This window comes from Salvelinus alpinus, chromosome 26, assembly GCF_045679555.1.
Source record: "Salvelinus alpinus chromosome 26, SLU_Salpinus.1, whole genome shotgun sequence".
NCBI classification, from domain to species: Eukaryota; Metazoa; Chordata; class Actinopteri; order Salmoniformes; family Salmonidae; genus Salvelinus; species Salvelinus alpinus.
The window spans coordinates 2906314-2926991 of NC_092111.1; the positions used below are offsets into that span (position 1 = coordinate 2906314).

Here is a 20678-nt window from a genome sequence, read left to right on the forward strand (position 1 = left end):
TTTGTCTTCCTGCCAGCAGACTCTGTCTCTCCACCCTCAGCCTCTCTGACGGACTGTCTCCTCGTTCCACCTCCATGCATCAAATACTCAGACTGTTCACAGCGAGAGACGAATGTGTGACAAAACAGTCATCACTCACAATAACGTATTATTTGTTGAACAACAAGTACAGTCCATCCATTCTGGTTTACAATACATTTTAACTTTCCGCTAATAATACCTAGAAGTTATCATGTAAAACAACATTCTATAGGTTGAATGATGAGTATATCTATACCCTAAACCATAACCCTAATCTTAAACCTTACCCTAACATTACACATAACCAAAGCCCTTACCTAACCTTAACCATTTTAAATGTCAACTTCAATGGGGTAGGGACATCCAAAGGATGCTGAATAGCACAGACCATGTGTTTATCATCTGAGAGCTGTATCCATGATTACTGGGCAGGGGACACAAGATAAGAGAGACTGTTGTGAGGGACAGACAGTGGCCTGACCAGTGAATTAGGAATGAAAATACTATTATGGCAATAGATCACAGAAAATACTACCTGGCAATAGATCACAGAAAATAGTTATTTTCCTTGGGAAATTGATCCGAGGCCTTTGTGGACCGCCAGTTGCCCATCCCTGACCTAGAGTCCTAATTTTCTGTGCATAGGTCCCTCTTTTCACAAGGTACACATTTGCCTCAAGGACCCACAAGGTCTGCCATGATGGATTTTCCACCATTTAGAGAAAAAAATTAAACACTTAAATGACATTTCCTCCGGAACCATAGGGCCGATCTGGATGAAACTTGATATATGGCATCTATGTACCAAGGTCCTTCAAGGAAATACTTTACAGAATAGTATATAAATGCATAAAATCAGACACGGATATTTGTATTGTAACCAAACTTGGTAAACATGTTCCAAACCCTGTCAAGACTGAACATTCGCAAGCACAATCAGATTGACCACACGGTGGCGCTACAACAGGCACATGTTTATATCTTTTGATCTGTTTGACTCCGTGTTGAAATTGAAACCTTCCCATTTGAGGTCTGGATTGTGATTCCTACGATTTTCGTGTGGTGTCAAAATCGAACTAATTGTTGTAACTACACATCATTTTGTTGCTCTTTTTTTCTGTTATTCAAAGGGGCTGTCAGGAGAAACACTTTCACATCCAAGGCTACAGATGGAGAGACGGAGAAGTTCGTCATAAGGTGGCTGCAGCTTGCACCAGACAGAGACGGACGCAGGAAGGAGAGGACCGAACACAGCAAGGAAAGGGCAGATAGACCCAGAGAGAAATAGATACATTGACATACATGCATACATACATGGGATAAAGGGATAAACACTGACGCTTTGTACATTATCTGGAAATAATGGACGACTTGGTACTGCCCGAGTTTATTAGTTCCAAGTAATGTACAGAGCGGAGGCTTTTATCCCGCTTATTCCACGGTTGCCAAAGAAAACAAGCACACATTTACTGTTAAAAATGACATGTTTTCTTTGAGATTAGAATTTTGATAAGTAAATTCGTGCTATTTCATCCTTCCAGTTGTGCTATCGGTTAGGTTGATAGAGAAGCGGACTTGTTGTTCATTCTATTTGTTTGATTACTATGCAGGCTGGCAATGTTCTTATCCCTTACTTGCTAGCTAGCCAACTATGTCTAACACAATCGCATCAACTATGCACATAGAATAACATCAAAGTAGCTGCATTTGCGTTTGTTTAAGCTGTTTTCTAGTGACATTTATTTGGATATGTCCATGCTACTGTACTCACGTAGTACTTGTTGATGGATGACACGCACACAAAGTAAATTTCATATATTTAAATAAAAAAGGTAAAATGAGAAAATGTCATGTCTTTTTTTATGCTTATGTTGTTCGTAGTTCGGTTGATAGCTGCAATATTACTTCCTCCATTTAATATCATGCTTCTTTTTTGAGAGTGTGTGTGGCGGGGGGTGGGGGGGTTGAATCGAGCGGATCTGGGCCAATTCTGGCCCTAAAATGTCAGCTTTGGCTTAGTTCAGGCTGCCAGATCTGGGCCAAATTACTCTGGCCTAGACTGCCGTCATTCATTTCGGACTCGGGCCAGATCCAGCTGCCAGACCCAGGCCAGCAGTTTTAGATCTGGCATGTCAGAGTCAGGCCAGATGTGGGCCCGACATTTGTGCTACCTGGGAGATGAAGAAGTGATCTCTTATCTTTGTTGTTATTAGTGAGAGGGGCTTGGTGTGTGTGTGTGTGTGTGTGTGTGTGTGTGTGTGTGTGTGTGTGTGTGTGTGTGTGTGTGTGTGTGTAAACCAGAGGAAGAGGCAAAGTAAGAAGTTTCACTCTCACAAAATTCCATCCAAAATAAGCCCAATGCATTGCTATGGGCTTGTTTTGGACCTAAGCTTGTCCCCTGCCTTCCCTCCTTTGGGACAACGACTCCCATTGTTTGGGCGGCGACGTGCATTTCCTCATTTTATACAGATCTCTGGTGTAAATGGAAAGGTGCACACAGCACAGGAGCGAAGGAGACGAGACAACATGAGAACAAGTGGACAAACGTTCATAAAATCAAAAACGACTTTAAAACGTGATTCTTGCAATACAGGCATTTGGAATATCGCGCAAAAATTGGAATGAATCGAATTAATTCGATATATTGCCCAGCCCTACTACAACTAGCTTTTTGCCTCCATTTTCATGCTCAGGCTGTCGAAAAAAAATCCCACAAATTTTCCCGGGCTGAAAGTCAGCATGTAGGAAAAGGGTCTGCGTGTACAGTGTATTCTGACACAAACGATAAGAGAGATGGAAAAAGACCAAGGAAACTCAGAAGGGTTCAGACTTCAGAGTCAAAAGCCTCCATGCTATTTTTATGTGACACACACCAGGGTTTCCATTAGCCGGTAAATGCTGGCTTTTGGCCGATAAAAAAAATGAAAAGCAGATAAGAAAAATTGTTGCCGGTCAAATTGTACGGGAGAAAAATGAAATAAAAACCATTGTAAAATAATGTGTTTTATTCATTGATGGAGATACCAGTCAATGTGCTCCAACTTCAAAGGCAAATATACTTCATAGACTAATAAATAAAATAAGCTTTCTCTCAATGATTAGCCAAATGTGTTTTATTTACATATCGAATTTGATTGTTCAACATCCGTTTTGGAATTTCTTCATTTTGTGGCCGCCTAGTGTCCTCTTGCCACTGCTGTGGTGCTGAATCGCAATGGGAATGAGGAGTGGGGTGGGACAGCCCGGTCATGGCTAGAAGGGATCTAGCTTTTGTCAAACTAATGTCAAATGTAGATTTTTTTCTTTTAGCTAACCCTTTTCCTAACCTAAACCTAATTCTCAACACCCTATTTTATACTGCCTCTCAAGCTGGGAGAAGGGGGAGCAGGGTGATGCCAGAGTAAAATTGATTACTCACAGAGCACACACCTGCCAGAGCCACAGGTTGTGTGTGTGTGTGTGTGTGTGTGTGTGTGTGTGTGTGTGTGTGTGTGTGTGTGTGTGTGTGTGTGTGTGTGTGTGTGTGTGTGTGTGTGTGTGTGTGTGTGTGTGTGTGTGTGTGTGTGTGTGTGTGTGTGTGTGTGTGTGTGTGTGTGTATCATTTACATTAAATGTTTGTCACTTACAGGAGCAATCAGGGTTAAGCATCAATGCTCTTAAATAATAACTTCATAATCTAATAACCATAATCTTCTAACTTCATTGTATGATTTTATTATGTCATGTCAAAGTAATTTCATATTTCATAATAACTCATGTAGCACAGAACAATTACAGTCATTGCTGTTTGCCTAACCCAGTCCTCCTCTTGTGATGCTAGAAGACCTCCTCCTTTGGTATCTGTTGTGAAACCCGGGATAGAAGGGCAGTTTCATAAGCACTTAGCTGTATGCCTTTGCCTTGACTTTGGATGCATATTCAGTGACATCATCATGAACCAACAAATATTCACCACAATATTAAAGTTATTTTGGCTAAGGCAAAAATGATGGTGAAGAATACATCATATGGATGCTTTGATGACAAACTATGAATGGGGCAAATGGATTACAAATGTCGGTAGCTAGCTACATTCTTTATCTTGTGTCAAGTTAATGACGACTTGCAGCAAGTGGGTTCAGAACAACGACAAAAAAAGTATACAAAAAAACATTTTGTGGGGGGATTATACCACCACCCAAAAGGGCACTTTGGAGACCGGAAGGGCATGTGCCTGGTTTTCGGAGTTTATTATTGGAAAATACCATGTATTTTGTTTTGGAGGAATTCAGAACAGGCTTCAAATAGTACAGATTCTGTTGAATAATGTTAAAAGCTATTTGAGCTTTTTCAAAGGTCAAAATCAAGCTGCTGCCACTTGAATAGAGAACAGTGTCAAATAGAAAAATGTACATCAGCTGTCTCAATCTGTCTCCCAATTTTGTTGATCTACAAAATAAACAACAGTGGACCTAAAATGGACCCTTGAGGCACACCTGAGTGCAGCTTTCAGACAACCATCGGCCTTAATTGCCTTAAAACACTGAGTTCTATTTGACAGGTAGTTCACATACCACTCTAGGGCATTACCAGTAATCTCAATACACTTCAGTCTCTGCACCAAGACAGTATGGTCCACAGTTTCAAATCCCTTTGACAAATCTATGAACACAACCTTTTAACCAGAGCATAGTGAATATCATCCAAAACCTTCAATGTTGCTGTAACAGTGCGGTGGCTGATTGCATTCCACTCAAAATATTGTACATTGTTGTGAGGTCTCTTGACATTTGCTTCTCGTTTATCCATTTCCTGTGACTTCTACTTCTCTGACTGTTTCCGATCCACTCAGTGCGCTTTCACCTGAAGCATGCGAGTTTGTCCTCGTTTATCTGTAGATTGCCGTGCATGTGGCAAGAGGGGACTTAAATCGGAGCTCTTAGATGACAAATGCTGAAAAATGTGTCAACACATTAGATGTGGTAAATATCAATTTTACGCTCGAACTTCATTGGGCTTTTAAGTGTCTCCTCAGAATTAGCCGGATCAGATCAATTGATAGTCTCTCTCCGTTAACGCAAACAAACCCAGCCATAGCTTTTGATATAAAATATAGATTACTCACATATCCCTGGTGCTCTTACAGGTACCTTCACATACAATGTACCGCTCATGAAATACAGCAGAGACTCTGTGGTATGAAAAAGGTAAGGACACATTTCCCACGGGTCCAGCTGTTGGACAGAAAAACAAATGTAAAGAAATGGTAGGATGTCTGGAGCGCATAAAACTCTGATATGCTCTGTGATCTGTGAAGACACACCAAAATGCAACGTTTCGTTCCCCATTGAGATCATTGTCAGGTCAAGTCAACACCCCCAGGTGGTGCTTTGATGGTGATGGCGATACCACTGCGGTCTCTCTCCAGTGACTGCTTCCCAAATGGCACTCAATTCCCAACATAATGCATTATCATGGCCCATAGGCACTATGTAGAAAATAGGGTGCCATTTGGGAATCAGACAGTATTTTCAGATTTTCCAGTATTGTCAATGTGTTCGTGACTATGCATGTGTGGCTTGTTCTGCTCCACTTGGATGAAGAGTGGCTGTCGAAAATATACTGGCCAAAACAAGATCACTCTGTTCCCTTCCCTTGGCGACCCAGGCTCCCTGTCTCTCACGGAACGAGAGAACGAGAGAGGGTGAGATGGAGAGAAAATGGGGGAGCAAGAGGCAGCAAGAGAGCGTGAGAGAGAGAAAGAGGTGGGGAGAAAGAGAGAGGTGGATAGAACAGTTTGTTCTGTGAATTCAGCCTGACACCCTGTATACTGTGAATATGCTCCCTGCCATACCAGAATTAGATAAGCGGAGAATTGAATGTAGAGATTTTTCAATCACAATGGACAAGCAGTCCAGTGACTGAATGTAATGGGGGCAATCAAGAGCATGTTTAAGTGGCTTGCTCCGCTATAGTTGTAAATGATTTACATAATAGGTGCATTTGTTAAAGGTTAAATCCTGTGTAACATTTCTAAGCTATCAAGCTTCATGGTAAATCTAGTGCAGGACCAAATGAGCTGTCCCTGACATAGTTAGTTGATTGTGCTTCTTGAACATTCCATAGAGTGAGCCCTACAGTACAAACAAAGATGTTTAAAAATAGAAAAGATGTTTCATGGTCAGCTGTGTCTTTCAACAAGCTACAAAAGCTTTTGAAGGTACTCAAATCAAATCGTATTTGTCACGTGCCGAACACAACTGGTGTAGACTTTACTGTGAAATTATTCCTTACGAGCCCTTCCCAACAATGCAGAGTTTAAAGTGACTAGTGTTCCATTATTAAAGTGGCCAGTGATTCCATGTCTATGTATATAGGGCAGCAACCTCTAAGGTGTAGGGTTGAGTGACCGGGTGGTAGCCGGCTAGTGATGGCTATTTAACAGTCTGATGGCCTTGAGATAGAAGCTGTTTTTCAGTCTCTCGGTCCCAGCTTTGATGCACCTGTACTGACCTCGCCTTCTGGATGATAGCGGGTTGAACAGGCAGTGGTTCGGGTGTTTGATGTCCTTGATGATATTTTTGGCCTTCCTGTGACATTGGGTGCTGTCCTGGAGGGCAGGCAGGGCACCCCCAGTGATGCGTTGGGCGAATGCACCACCCTCTGGCGAGCCCTGCGGTTGTGGGCGGTGCAGTTGCTGTACCAGGTGGTGATACATCCCGACAGGATGCTCTCAATCGTGCATCTGTAAAAGTTGCTGAGGGTCTTAGGGGCCAAGCCAAATTTCTTCAGCTTCCTGAGGTTGAAGAGGCGCTATTGCGCCTTCTTCACCACACAGTCTGTGTGGGTGGACCATTTCAAATTGTCAGTGATGTGTACGCCGAGGAACTTGAAACTTTCCACCTTCTCCACTGCGGTCCCGTCGATGTGGATAGGGGCGTGCTCCTTCTGCTGTTTCCTGAAGTCCACGATCAGCTCCTTCGTTTTGTTGACGTTGAGGGAGAAGTTCTTTTCCTGGCACCACTGCCAGGGCCCTCACCTCCTCACTGTAGGCTGTCTCATCATTGTTGGTAATCAGGCTTACTACTGTTGTCGTCCCTGCGAGGGTTAACATGTTTAAATGTCTTACTCACGTTGGCCACGGAGAACGAGAGCCCACAGTCCTTTGGAACAGGCCGCGTTGGTACAGTAGCACTGTGTTATGCTCACAGTGGGTGAAGAAGATGTTTAGCTTGTCTGGGAGCAAGACGTGGCTGACGTGGCTGGTTTTCCCTTTGTAATCCATGATTGTCTGTAGACCCTGCCACATACGTCTCATGTCTGAGCTGTTGAATTGCAACTCCACTTTGTCTCTGTACTGACATTTTGCCTGTTTGATTGCCTTACGGGGGGAATAACTATGGTCACCTTGCCATGGTTAAATCGGTGTATATATTTTTTATGTTTCCACTAAAATCGGAATCGTTATTGTATCCAGAAATCACATATTGGTCGGGCTTTACAACTGTTTGAGTTGTTTCTTAATTGCCACGCCCTGGCCATAGAGAACTGTTTATTCTCTATGTTGGTTGGGGCGTGATAGTGACTAGGGTGGGTCATCTAGGTGATAGGTTTATTAATGGTTAATGTGGCCTGGTATGTTTAATGGTTTATGTTGGCCTGGTATGTTTCCCAATCAGAGACAGCTGTTTATCGTTGTCTCTGATTGGGGATCATATTTAGGCAGCCATTTCCTCATTGTGCTTTGTGGGATCTTGTCTACAGATAGTTGCCTGTGTGCACACCAGTAGCGGCACGTTTCGTTCGTTCAGTATTTTGTTGTTTTTGTTCGGTGTTCATTTAAATAAAATAAAAATTTACGCCTACCACGCTGCACCTTGGTCCAATCCTTTTGACGGACGTGACATTAATTCAGTGAAGTGAAATTGTGAATAGTTGTTCAGCAAAAAAATTTACAACACCTTCTTCAGTAGAATGAGAAATAATGCAAGCATGGTCAAACACTTACAAGGGCTATATTCATATGGTCTTGATGGTTGCATACAACAATTCTTACAAGCATTCAATTAGTCATTCTGGAGACAAGCCTCATATGAGAAACTCATAACTACAACTCTAAGCCATACATTACAGTTTTCATTTGAGCACAAAAACATTATTGAATTTTAAGGAAAATGATCATATTCTGTGGAGACGAAGTGTTGAGAAAATAGACTTTAATCGAGGACTGCAGTATTTCTCAAACTTCGTTCCGTCTTTTGTTTTCTCTTGCCCTTGTCTTATTTCTTCATTTCCCAGCCTCCATGGGGATCTGATGGAGAAAACACAACACAGAGAGAGAGAGAGGATTTACAGGCTGAGGGGAAACTGCAGGCTTTACGTAGGATTTTGGAGAGAGACTGTGTGTGTTTTGTCCTTGTGCTTATGTGCGTGCGTACATATTTGGATGGTCAAAACCCACATACTAAAATAATGCCATCACTGTCACATTTGTAGGAAACCATGTGTGTGTTTTCTCATACATAGGTTGTACCCCGATGCATAGTATGGTATGTGCCCTGATGCACACAGATGTGTGAGTTTCGAAGGTACAGTGCAGGGTATCTGGCCCCAGACAGAGCAGCAAGGCATCTGGAGTCCGAGTGCACGTCATTCAGAGACGTGCTGCAGCACCCGCTGCACCTCGGCCCATCCGGAGCTAGGGAACGCAGGCAACAGACCCAAGGACACTGCAGGGCGACCGGCTCACTCTCTCAAGGTGCATCCCAAATGGCACCCTGTTCCCTATATAACACCCTACGTTTGACCAGGGCCCATAGGGCTCTAGTCAAAAGTAGTGCACTATAGAGAGAATAAGGGGCCATTTGTGACTCGGCCTGCTCAGATTTAAACAGGCTCTGACAGACGCTGCCATGCTACGTCACCTCACTACACTGGGAGAGGGACAGCTGTTTCACGCCTGGACTAACAGACGCAAGATTCCACTGCCGCACTACACGGACTTTTAATTCCACCCAAAAGTTATATATATACTGTATATTGATCATTTTTTGTCATCAAACAGAAAACTTACAGGAAAATGTGATATATAGTTACTGTATGTTAATGTTTCCACCAAATTCCACCAGATTGACTGGTTCATTTCCACAGGTTATAGGCACAGGTGTAATTCCTTTGATGTAATTCAAGCCAGTCTATATGGTCCCCATCCCCAGCACTATGAGTACAGACTACTGAGCATGCTGCATCACTTAGTGGACACATGACACTGTACCTGCCAGTGCACAGGTGTTGTTCTAATGGGATGCCCCTCTGTGTGTCACCAGGGATTTACCCCCCTCTACTGAGGGGTATTTCACAGGCATCCATCATCTCCTGACTGAGAGAGAGAGAGAGATGAGAGAGAGAGAGAGATGAAGAGAGAGAGAGAGAGATGAGAGAGAGAGAGAGAGAGAGAGAGAGAGAGAGAGAGAGAGAGAGAGAGATGAAGAGAGAGAGGGGGACAGGGAGATGAAGAGAGGGGGGGGACAAAGTAAGAGACAGAGAAGGAGAGAGAATAAAAAGAGAGGGAGAGAGCGAGCGAGAGGGAGATCAAGAGAAGGAGAGATTGATAGACAAAGCGAGGAAAGAGAGAGATACAGAGAAAGATGCAGAGGGAAAGAGAGAGAGCTGGGTCTCGTGTCAGAGTCAGAACATTCCTGTGTAGGTGTGAGTCACTTAGACACAGTGTGGGTGAAACAGTGGTTAACTGCTGTAATCATTGTGGATAACTGTTGTAAGCATTAACAGGCACTCTATACAGCATTCAGGTGTTCAGCACCGCTGCTAACAGGTTACAGCACAGTGCATTACTGTGCGTGGCATTTCGGCTTTCAGACAGGGCTTCCTGTTCTCTGGTGTGAAGTGTCAGAGGGGTGTACTTGCAGTATGTCATAATGAACCTTGTCGCTGGGTAGATTTGCATACTTTTGCGTTCTTGCATTGGTTTTACATACTGTACAGTAAGAAAGCAGTCAGTTATTTTGCTTGCTCCCGTTCCTCATCCAATGACTGTATATGGTCATGGCCTCAGTCTGCCCTTTTGCTGAAGTACCTTTTTGTAAATGTTTTAGTCTTTTCTCCTTCGGGGGGCGAACCACTGCTTCTTTTCTCAACGTATCCAAACATGGGTCCTTGAAGAGAGCTCTCGGGTTTTTCTGGAGAGGGCTAGGTATCAGAAGGCGGAGCAGAGCAGCCCTTGGTACTTGAGATGTGTCCCGAATGGCACCCTATTCCCTATATAGTGTCTTTCTTTTGACCGGGGCCCATAGTAGTGCACTATATGGGGCATGGGGTGTCATTTGGGACACCTCCCTAGGAGGCTGCGTTATTAACAACTGTAGACGAGTCAGTCAGTCACCTCCCAGAAAAGAAGAGCTCCAGGATGCAGGCGGCTTCACATCCAACTTCACAGCGGTACTCAACACTCCGGCTTCACAGCGGTACTCAACACTCCGGCTTCACAGCGATACTCAACACTCCGGCTTCACAGCAGTACTCAACACTCCGGCTTCACAGCGGTACTCAACACTCCGGCTTCACAGCGGTACTCAACACTCCAACTTCACAGCAGTATCCAACACTCCGGCTTCACAGCGGTACTCAACACTCCGGCTTCACAGCGGTACTCAACACTCTGGCTTCACAGCGGTACCCAACACTCCGGCTTCACAGCGGTACTCAACACTCCGGCTTCACAGCGGTATCCAACACTCCGGCTTCACAGCGGTACTCAACACTCCGGCTTCACAGCGGTACTCAACACTCCGGCTTCACAGCGGTACTCAACACTCCGGCTTCACAGCGATACCCAACACTCTGGCTTCACAGCGGTACCCAACACTCTGGCTTCACAGCGGTACCCAACACTCCGGCTTCACAGCGGTACCCAACACTCCGGCTTCACAGCGGTACCCAACACTCCGGCTTCACAGCGGTACTCAACACTCCGGCTTCACATCCAACTTCACAGCGGTACTAAACACTCCGGCTTCACAGCGGTACCCAACACTCCGGCTTCACAGCGGTACCCAACACTCCGGCTTCACAGCGGTACGCAACACTCCGGCTTCACAGCGGTACTCAACACTCCGGCTTCACATCCAACTTCACAGCGGTACTAAACACTCCGGCTTCACATCCAACTTCACAGCAGTACTCAACACTCCGGCTTCACAGCGGTACCCAACACTCCAGCTTCACAGCGGTACTCAACACTCCGGCTTCACAGCGGTACTCAACACTCCGGCTTCACAGCGGTACCCAACACTCCGGCTTCACAGCGGTACTCAACACTCCGGCTTCACAGCGGTACTCAACACTCCACCTTCACAGCGGTACCCAACACTCCGACTTCACAGCGGTACTCAACACTCCGGCTTCACAGCGGTACTCAACACTCCGGCTTCACATCCAACTTCACAGCGGTACTCAACACTCCGGCTTCACATCCAACTTCACAGCGGTACTCAACACTCCGGCTTCACAGCGGTACTCAACACTCCGGATTCACAGCAGTACCCAACCCCCTGGCCCCAGGTTCATCAGTGCATAAACATGTGTCAGGGCCAGGAATAATATTTGGAGAGGATGGATAAGACTCAGACGTGGGGTTCAGGGGCTACTTTGTAGAATGGACATCTTGGTTCAACAGGGAGTTTCTCAGGTTAGAGACAACCCAATAAATCACCTTATCAACACCTCAGAGGGCTTCACACCACTGTCCAGCATCAGAGCTCTGTTTGCAGAAGACGTTATTGTTGTCTCTTCGAACTGGAATAAAACATGAATGGTGTTCTATCTGTCAAATATGTGTCTCTGTCAAATTCTTGAAGGTAGCGGCACACTGCAAAACAGGTAGGTTTATAGTTGTGTAATGCATGAGGTGAATATGGGTCAGTAGGGATTTTGAGAACAGTTGGGCAGCAGTCTGCCTCTATACTCAAAGCTGCTGCCCCAAGTCCAAGGTTATGCAGCCTGTTTGAGATGTTCTCAGGCAGCTACCCCATGTATAATGTTGCATTCTGACCCGGTTGCCTTGGTTACACCCCTCCACCAGCCACCGTCTCAGATCGTCAAGTGTTTGGAGCATGAAACGAAGCAGGGAAAGAGAGAGTGGCCCTCTTCAGCCCCCTGCGATAGCTATAGCTACCGTAGGAAGCCCTTGGGTAAGTTCTCACTCTCAATCCTCCGTAGAGAAACAATCCAGAGAGAAGTGTGAACCTGTCAGACTTCCCACACGCTTCTCAACTAGAGGGGTTTGGCAACCCTGTTGCCTTGGTTACACTTGAACCCATGCAATCCTCTGCCTCGGTTGGGGGGGGGCAGTAACTCACGGAACCAGTAGCATTTCCTTTCCCACCTGAGTTCTGACAGAGATATTGACAGAAAGGCGGCGTCTTGCAAGGTGACTGTGTAGGGTTGGTACGCGATGGAGAACATCTGGGACAGAGGGGCCTATTTCACGCAACGCAAGTTTCAGGAAGCCAGTTATCAGGGGGATGCCAGTGAGGCTGTATCTCTTTCACACCCAGCCAAATGGGGCAACGAGGCGTGGACGATCGCTCTGGAAGACAATATCCTAAGCCTAGCTAATACCATCTGGGATGACTTTTGTGTCGGTTGGTCTTTCACCCTGAAACCGCTCATTTCTCCCTAATGAAAGTACTTTTGCACTTTGTTATTTACTCGTTGGGGATCGAGCTTTGGAACTTTCAGCATGGGAGCCAAGTTTCCATCGGCGCCTCAGGGGTTTCAAATGAGACCCCACAAGTGATGTAATGTTTACATCCGTGTAATGGTGGTTTCTCTGTCATTTTTCGATAACCTCTGTCTTAAGTCTCGACTGTACAGGAGACAGCGCAATGGAGAAGGGGAGGGAACAATCCTTTGAGGTGGGACCCCTGCTCCTTCGGTGGAGGGCTTAGCCCGAGAAAAGCAAGGCCAACAGGAAGCTTAGCTCGGGCATTGCTGTCTGCGATCTGGAAGTCACAAACCCTACTCTACCCCCCCCCCTCCCAGACACACCGACCTGAATACAAATGAAGGCTGGAGACTCAGCTTTCCACGCAGGCCAGAAGGGCCCAACATCGACACAGCCCCAAGGAATGGGCATAGGCAGATTTATCTGAAAACACAATCGGGTACAACATAATTTTTTGTCCTGCATCCTGACATCCCTAGGAAAAAAGAAACATGATCTTAGATAACTTGTGGGAAAAAAGGCTGTAGCTTCAGCCTATTAGACTCATCCTACGAGAAAGTCGATATTGCACAGGGATACCGTGCAACTTGAGGATTTCACAGAGTTGTGTTTCTGTTAAATCACCCCAATATAAAAGGCAATCGGACGTGTCTATGATTTGATGTAGTTGGTTTTCACACCACTGTTTTCGGTTTGTGTCGGGGATTTGATGTTCCCATATATTTCCTCGAACGCAAGGAATCGTTTTGTCAGATCGTATCCTTCTGAGGGGGAACCACATGGTGAGATTAACCCAAAAGTTTTGGAGTTTATTTTCATTTTGAAAGCTGATTAGTGGCTTCAGTGGACTCCCACCACTCTCAAAAGACATTTGGTACTTTTATAGTCCATAGGCCTATCAACTACATACTACATGAAGAGGCATTTTTCATGTGAGAGGGAGGACAAATGAGCTCTGTATTCCATACGTCTGTCCTGGGGCGCCCTTCCTTCCTCACACAGTTTCATTAATGGGAAGAGTGGAAAACTAAATGGTAGCCTGAGAGACACTGGACCTGTCCCAAATGGCACCCTCTTCCCTATAATGCATTACTTTTGACCAGAGCCCTAGGTGCTAAAGCCCTAAAGGGAATATGGTTCCATTTGGGATGCAGACACTGTGCTCTGGTTCCTTAACTCCTCCTAAACGTATGAATGTAGTAACGACCTCCTACTCACTTCATCATCATTGAAACTGAGGCATTTATCCCCCCTAATTTATGGGACTTGTATTTTGGTCGGAACAAATGGTACAGATAACACCCCAGTAAGCTGAATATGAATCATTACATTATCCTTTTCCCTCAGACTGAATAAACATATTGTACCAGAAAGATAACACACATACCTCTGTTTGTAGAACGCATTATGATATAAAGAGGGACTTTCTGGAATAAATATTAATCCAAGCTCCATTTTTATAAACCTTCTATTGTATTGTTTAAATGGCATGAAGCAGCTTACAGTGGAAGTATTGTGTTTAAAGTGCACGTTTACATATCTGAGTGCATGGACATCTGTTCATCCGCATGTATAACATGCCCACCAGAACAGGAAAAGACTTGTGTAATCAGAGCCGATTGGCCCTGATATAAAATGGAGACATGTGAACAGCGTGGAAGGCTCTGACGGGCTGCTGAAAGCCTGTGACACGAAGCCAGAGTCTCGGGAACAAACACACATTCCAGTCTCGGAGTGTCAAGACCCTCAGCTCTCCCCCCTTCTTGTTTAAGAAACAGCCCCCTTACCCATATGATGTGGCTGAATATCTCTGTGCCCGTAGGAGCTTCAGCCGCATGGCAACGACTCTGTAGTCTTGTATAACTCGTGAATAAAACATATACTGAACAACAACAACGACAAAAAATGTAGGACTTAATCTATGGATTTCAAATGACTCGGCAGGGGCTCGGGCAGGGGCTCAGCCATGGGTGGGCTTGGGAGGGCATTTCCCCACAAAAGGGCTTTATTACAGACAGAAGCACTCCTCAGTTTCATCAGCTGTCCAGGTGGCCGGTCTCAGACGATGGTGAAGAAGCTTGATGTGGAGGTCCAGGTGGTTTGTGAGGCCGGTTGGACGTACCGCCAAATTCTCTAAAAGGACATTGGTAGAGAAATGAACATTCAATTCTCTGGCATCGGCTCTGGTGGACATTCCTGCAGTCAGCATGCCAATTGCACGCTCCCTCAAAACTTGAGACATCTGTGGCATTCTGTTGTGTAACAAAGCTGCACATTTTAGAGTGGCCTTTTATTGTCCCCAGAACAAAGTGCACCTGTGTAATGATCATGCTGTTTAATCAGCTTCTTGATATGCCACAACTGTCAGGTGGATGGATTGTCTTGGCAAAGGAGAAATGCTCACTAACAGAGATGTAAACAAATATGGGCACAAAATTTGAAAGAAATACGTTTTTTGTGCGTATGTAACATTTCTGGGATCTTTTATTTCAGCTCATGAAACATGGGACTTTACATGTTGCGTTTTATATTTTTGTTCAGTATATATAGAACATATCTCTCCCCAGAGAGTTATTGGCCTGGACAAATACCTCTGCATTGGAACATGAGCTCTGCCTCAATATGCCTCTGCATGAGCTCTGCCTCAATTGTCCTCATTTATACACCTAATGAACATGGCTGCTTAGCTCTAGGCAGAACATAAACTCTACGAACTAGTGAATACTGCCCTTAAAGTGTCAGCCATTGCGATTAATGTACGAATGCTACTCTTCTGATTATGGCTGTTGGAATGTCTGTATAATAGTCATGGCTGCTCTTGATACTGTACTTTAGTTCTCGCCATTGATGCATACTTCACTGCAGCAATAAATGTGTGTTCAATGCTATCTCTTGCCCAGTATTGACTCATTGACGAACACCCCCTCTACAGTTTTTCTATGTGTTTTCATAAAGCAATAAGGCCACTTCATAGACCGACACAGTAGAAATGCATTTGTCCTGCTTTCGGGGGGAAGCCGTAAACCTGTCGCTTCGGATCCTATTTATTTAGGTGAACTCTGACCTTTTTCCCACCGGTCACCTCTGCGTTCCAGCAAACTAGATGGGTTTGGGAGCACACCTGTGTGGCCAGATTGCATCCATCGCTCTCTCTAGAGTCTCCCCCCAGTGAGGCGACCCCTGACCCCTGTGAAAATCTAACATATGCATAAACAAGACTGTTAATGTTTGACCGTGATGTACATTGCCTTCGGAAAGTATTCAGACCCCTTGACCTTTTCAGCCTTATTTAAAAATGTATTAAAAAAAATCCTCATCAATCTACACGCAATACCCATAATGAAAAAGCAAAAATAGGGTTTTAGAATTTTTTGCTTTGATTTATAAAAATGTAAAACTGAAATATCACATTCACATAAGTATTCAGACCCATTAATCAGTACTTTGCTTAAACACCTTTGGCAGCGATTACAGCATTGAGTCTTCTTGGGTATGACGCTACAAGCATGGCACAGCTGTATTTGGGGAGTTTCTCCCATTCTTCTCTGCAGATCCTCTCAAACTCTGTCAGGTTGGATGAGGAGCGTTGCTGCACAGCTATTTTCAGGTCTCTCCAGAGATGTTTGATCGGGTTCAAATCCGGGCACTGGCTGGGCCACTCAAGGACATTCATAGACTTGTCCCGAAGCCACTCCTGCCTTGTCTTGGCTGTGTGCTTAGGGTCGTTGTCCAGCTGGAAGGTGAACCTTTGCACCAGTCTGATGTCCTGAACGCTCTGGAGCAGGTTTTCATCAAGGATCTCTCTGTACTTTGCTCCGTCCATCTTTGCCTTGATCCTGACTAGTCTCCCAGTCCCTGCCGCTGAAAAACATCCCCACAGCATGACGCTGCCAACACCATGCTTCACCCTAGTGATGGTGCCAGGTTTCCTCCAGATGGGACGCTTGGCATTCAGGTCAAAGAGTTCAATCTTGATTTCATCAGACCACGGAATCTTGTTCCTCATGGTCTGAGAGTCTTCAGGTGCCTTTTGGCAAACTCCAAGCGGGCTGTCTTTTACTGAGGAGTGGCTTCCGTCTGGCCACTCTACCGTAATGGCCTGATTGTTGGAGTGCTGCAGAGATGGTTGTCCTTCTGGAAGGTTCTCCCATCCCCACAGAGGAACTCAAGAGCTCTGTCAGAGTGGTCACCTCCTTGACCAAGGCCCTTCTCCACCGAATGCTCAGTTTGGCCGGGAGGCCAGCTCTAGGAAAAGTCTTGGTGGTTCCAAACTTCTTCCATTTAACAATGATGGAGGCCACTGTGTTCTTGGGACCTTCAATGCTGCCGAAATGTTTTGGTACCCTTCCCCAGATCTGTATCTTGACACAATCCAGTCTCTGAGCTCTGTGGACATTTCCTTCGACTTCATGGCTTGGTTTTACGACTCATTGCGAGCTCACAGAACAGGGCTCCGGGCAGCCGAGCGGAAATGGAGGAAAACTCGCCTCCCTGCGGACCTGGCATCCTTTCACTCCCTCCTCTCTACATTCTCCTCTTCTGTCTCTGCTGCTAAAGCCAATTTCTACCACTCTAAATTCCAAGCATCTGCCTCTAACCCTAGGAAGCTCTTTGCCACCTTCTCCTCCCTCCTGAATCCTCCTCCCCCTCCTCCCCCCTCCTCCCTCTCTGCGGATGACTTCGTCAACCATTTTGAAAAGAAGGTCGACGACATCCGATCCTCGTTTGCTAAGTCAAACGACACCGCTGGTTCTGCTCACACTGCCCTACCCTGTGCTTTGACCTCTTTCTCCCCTCTCTCTCCAGATGAAATCTCGCGTCTTGTGACGGCCGGCCGCCCAACAACCTGCCCGCTTGACCCTATCCCCTCCTCTCTTCTCCAGACCATTTCCGGAGACCTTCTCCCTTACCTCACCTCGCTCATCAACTCATCCTTGACCGCTGGCTACGTCCCTTCCGTCTTCAAGAGAGCGAGAGTTGCACCCCTTCTGAAAAAACCTACACTCGATCCCTCCGATGTCAACAACTACAGACCAGTATCCCTTCTTTCTTTTCTCTCCAAAACTCTTGAACGTGCCGTCCTTGGCCAGCTCTCCTGCTATCTCTCTCAGAATGACCTTCTTGATCCAAATCAGTCAGGTTTCAAGACTAGTCATTCAACTGAGACTGCTCTTCTCTGTGTCACGGAGGCGCTCCGCACTGCTAAAGCTAACTCTCTCTCCTCTGCTCTCATCCTTCTAGACCTATCGGCTGCCTTTGATACTGTGAACCATCAGATCCTCCTCTCCACCCTCTCCGAGCTGGGCATCTCCGGCAAGGCCCACGCTTGGATTGCGTCCTACCTGACAGGTCGCTCCTACCAGGTGGCGTGGCGAGAATCTGTCTCCGCACCACGTGCTCTCACCACTGGTGTCCCCCAGGGCTCTGTTCTAGGCCCTCGCCTATTCTCGCTATACACCAAGTCACTTGGCTCTGTCATATCCTCACATGGTCTCTCCTATCATTGCTATGCAGACGACACACAATTAATCTTCTCCTTTCCCCCCTCTGATAACCAGGTGGTGAATCGCATCTCTGCATGTCTGGCAGACATATCAGTGTGGATGACGGATCACCACCTCAAGCTGAACCTCGGCAAGACGGAGCTGCTCTTCCTCCCGGGGAAGGACTGCCCGTTCCATGATCTCGCCATCACGGTTGACAACTCCATTGTGTCCTCCTCCCAGAGTGCTAAGAACCTTGGCGTGATCCTGGACAACACCCTGTCGTTCTCAACTAACATCAAGGCGGTGACCCGTTCCTGTAGGTTCATGCTCTACAACATTCGCAGAGTACGACCCTGCCTCACGCAGGAAGCGGCGCAGGTCCTAATCCAGGCACTTGTCATCTCCCATCTGGATTACTGCAACTCGCTGTTGGCTGGGCTCCCTGCCTGTGCCATTAAACCCCTACAACTCATCCAGAACGCCGCAGCCCGTCTGGTGTTCAACTTTCCCAAGTTCTCTCACGTCACCCCGCTCCTCCGCTCTCTCCACTGGCTTCCAGTTGAAGCTCGCATCCGCTACAAGACCATGGTGCTTGCCTACGGAGCTGTGAGGGGAACGGCACCTCCGTACCTTCAGGCTCTGATCAGGCCCTACACCCAAACAAGGGCACTGCGTTCATCCACCTCTGGCCTGCTCGCCTCCCTACCTCTGAGGAAGTACAGTTCCCGCTCAGCCCAGTCAAAACTGTTCGCTGCTCTGGCACCCCAATGGTGGAACAAACTCCCTCACGACGCCAGGTCAGCGGAGTCAATCACCACCTTCCGGAGACACCTGAAACCCCACCTCTTTAAGGAATACCTAGGATAGGATAAAGTAATCCTTCTAACCCCCCCTCCCCCCCTTAAAAGAGTTAGATGCACTATTGTAAAGTGGTTGTTCCACTGGATATCATAAGGTGAATGCACCAATTTGTAAGTCGCTCTGGATAAGAGCGTCTGCTAAATGACTTAAATGTAATGTAAATGTTTTTGCTCTGACATGCACTGTCAACTGTGGGACCTTATATAGACAGCGGTGTGCCTTTTCAAATCATGTCCAATCAATTGAATTTACCACAGCTAGACTCCAATCAAGTTGTAGAAACATCTCAAGGATGATCAATGAAAACAGGATGCACCTGAGCTTAATTTCGAGTCTCATAGCAAAGGGTCTGAATAAAAATAAGGTATTTCTGTTAGTTTTTTAAATAAATTTACAAAACTTTCTAAAAACCTGTTTTCACATTGTCATTATGGGGTATTGTGTGTAGATTGATTAGGATTTGTTTTTATTTAATCTATTTTAGAATAAGGCCATAAGGTAACAAAATGTGGTCAAGGGGTCTGAATACTTTCCGTAGGCACAGACTGTATAGCTGCAGTTCATCAGAGTTTTTTTTTTTTTTTTTTACTTCGCATGCCTCACAGATACACGAAACTAAAATATGGCTCTTCATGTTTGATCCTCTTATTTCACAAATAATAATTCCCTCTGTCCTAAACATAATCTGTAGACACGACAGCAGAGTGGAATTTGGATAAAAATGCCTGTCGTAAATGGATTGAATAGTTGCAGGGCGTCATCATAACTCACATAACTCTCTGTCAGTCTTTTATTTTATTCATCACTCTTTCCATCTCTCCTTTTGTCATTTCATCTCTCTCAGTGTGTACGTCAAAGACCAGCCTCTGTAGTTCCAGAGTTCTCCATGCTCCAGTAGTCGTAGCAGGCTGCAGGCATTCCTCTTAGAGCAGTGTAAACTTTGACTGTCAGCAAGTTTTACCGCAGTGGCTCCTGTGCCCTGCTAATACCCACACATCATGCCAAACGGGCTGCACGTTGCCAGACTCTAATCCAAGCATCGTATCAAACCCATCGGCACATTTCTAGCAAGAACACATCTAGACCGTGACTGGTGGGTTGGGAGGGGTGTTTGTCAACAGCTGCTCAGCAGCAAATGGGCGCGGGAAAATAGAAAGTGAGAACGTTCCAGAATCCCCAGAATGGAGAATTTTCATCAACAGCCCCCTCCTCCCCCCTTCTGCGGTGGTTTCAGGTAAATGTGTGTGCTCCCGGGTTGTGAGGGTTTGCATGGAGAGAGAGAGCAACTTGTAGTGATGCATTGGCCCTGTGAGGCTCAGTTGGTAGATCATGACCCTTGCAATGCCATGATCGTGGGTTTAACTCCTGCTGGGGCCACCCATACGAAAATGTATGCACACGCTACTGTAACTCCCTTTGGATAGAAGCGTCTGCTAAATGGCATATATCATGTTACATTCTTATATTCTTATTATTATATTAACATTTGCCCCCCCCCCCCCCCCTCCTCCCTCAGCCCAGTGCAGCAGTGAGAGGATACCACAGCAGTAAGACGGCCAGGAGCCCAGCAAGCTTTAGCTCCCAATGGA

The 20678-nt window shown here is 45.9% G+C and overlaps 1 long non-coding RNA gene across 1 annotated transcript in view; it reads right to left on the reverse strand.

Moving 5' to 3' along the window:
- Positions 1-7995: 7995 nt before the first annotated feature.
- LOC139554452 (uncharacterized) overlaps positions 7996-20678 on the reverse strand; it is a 42647-nt gene continuing 29964 nt past the window's right edge. Inside the window, exon 2 of the long non-coding RNA XR_011670844.1 lies at positions 7996-8311. This is a non-coding gene — a long non-coding RNA (uncharacterized lncRNA). The remainder of the gene's footprint in view (positions 8312-20678) is intronic.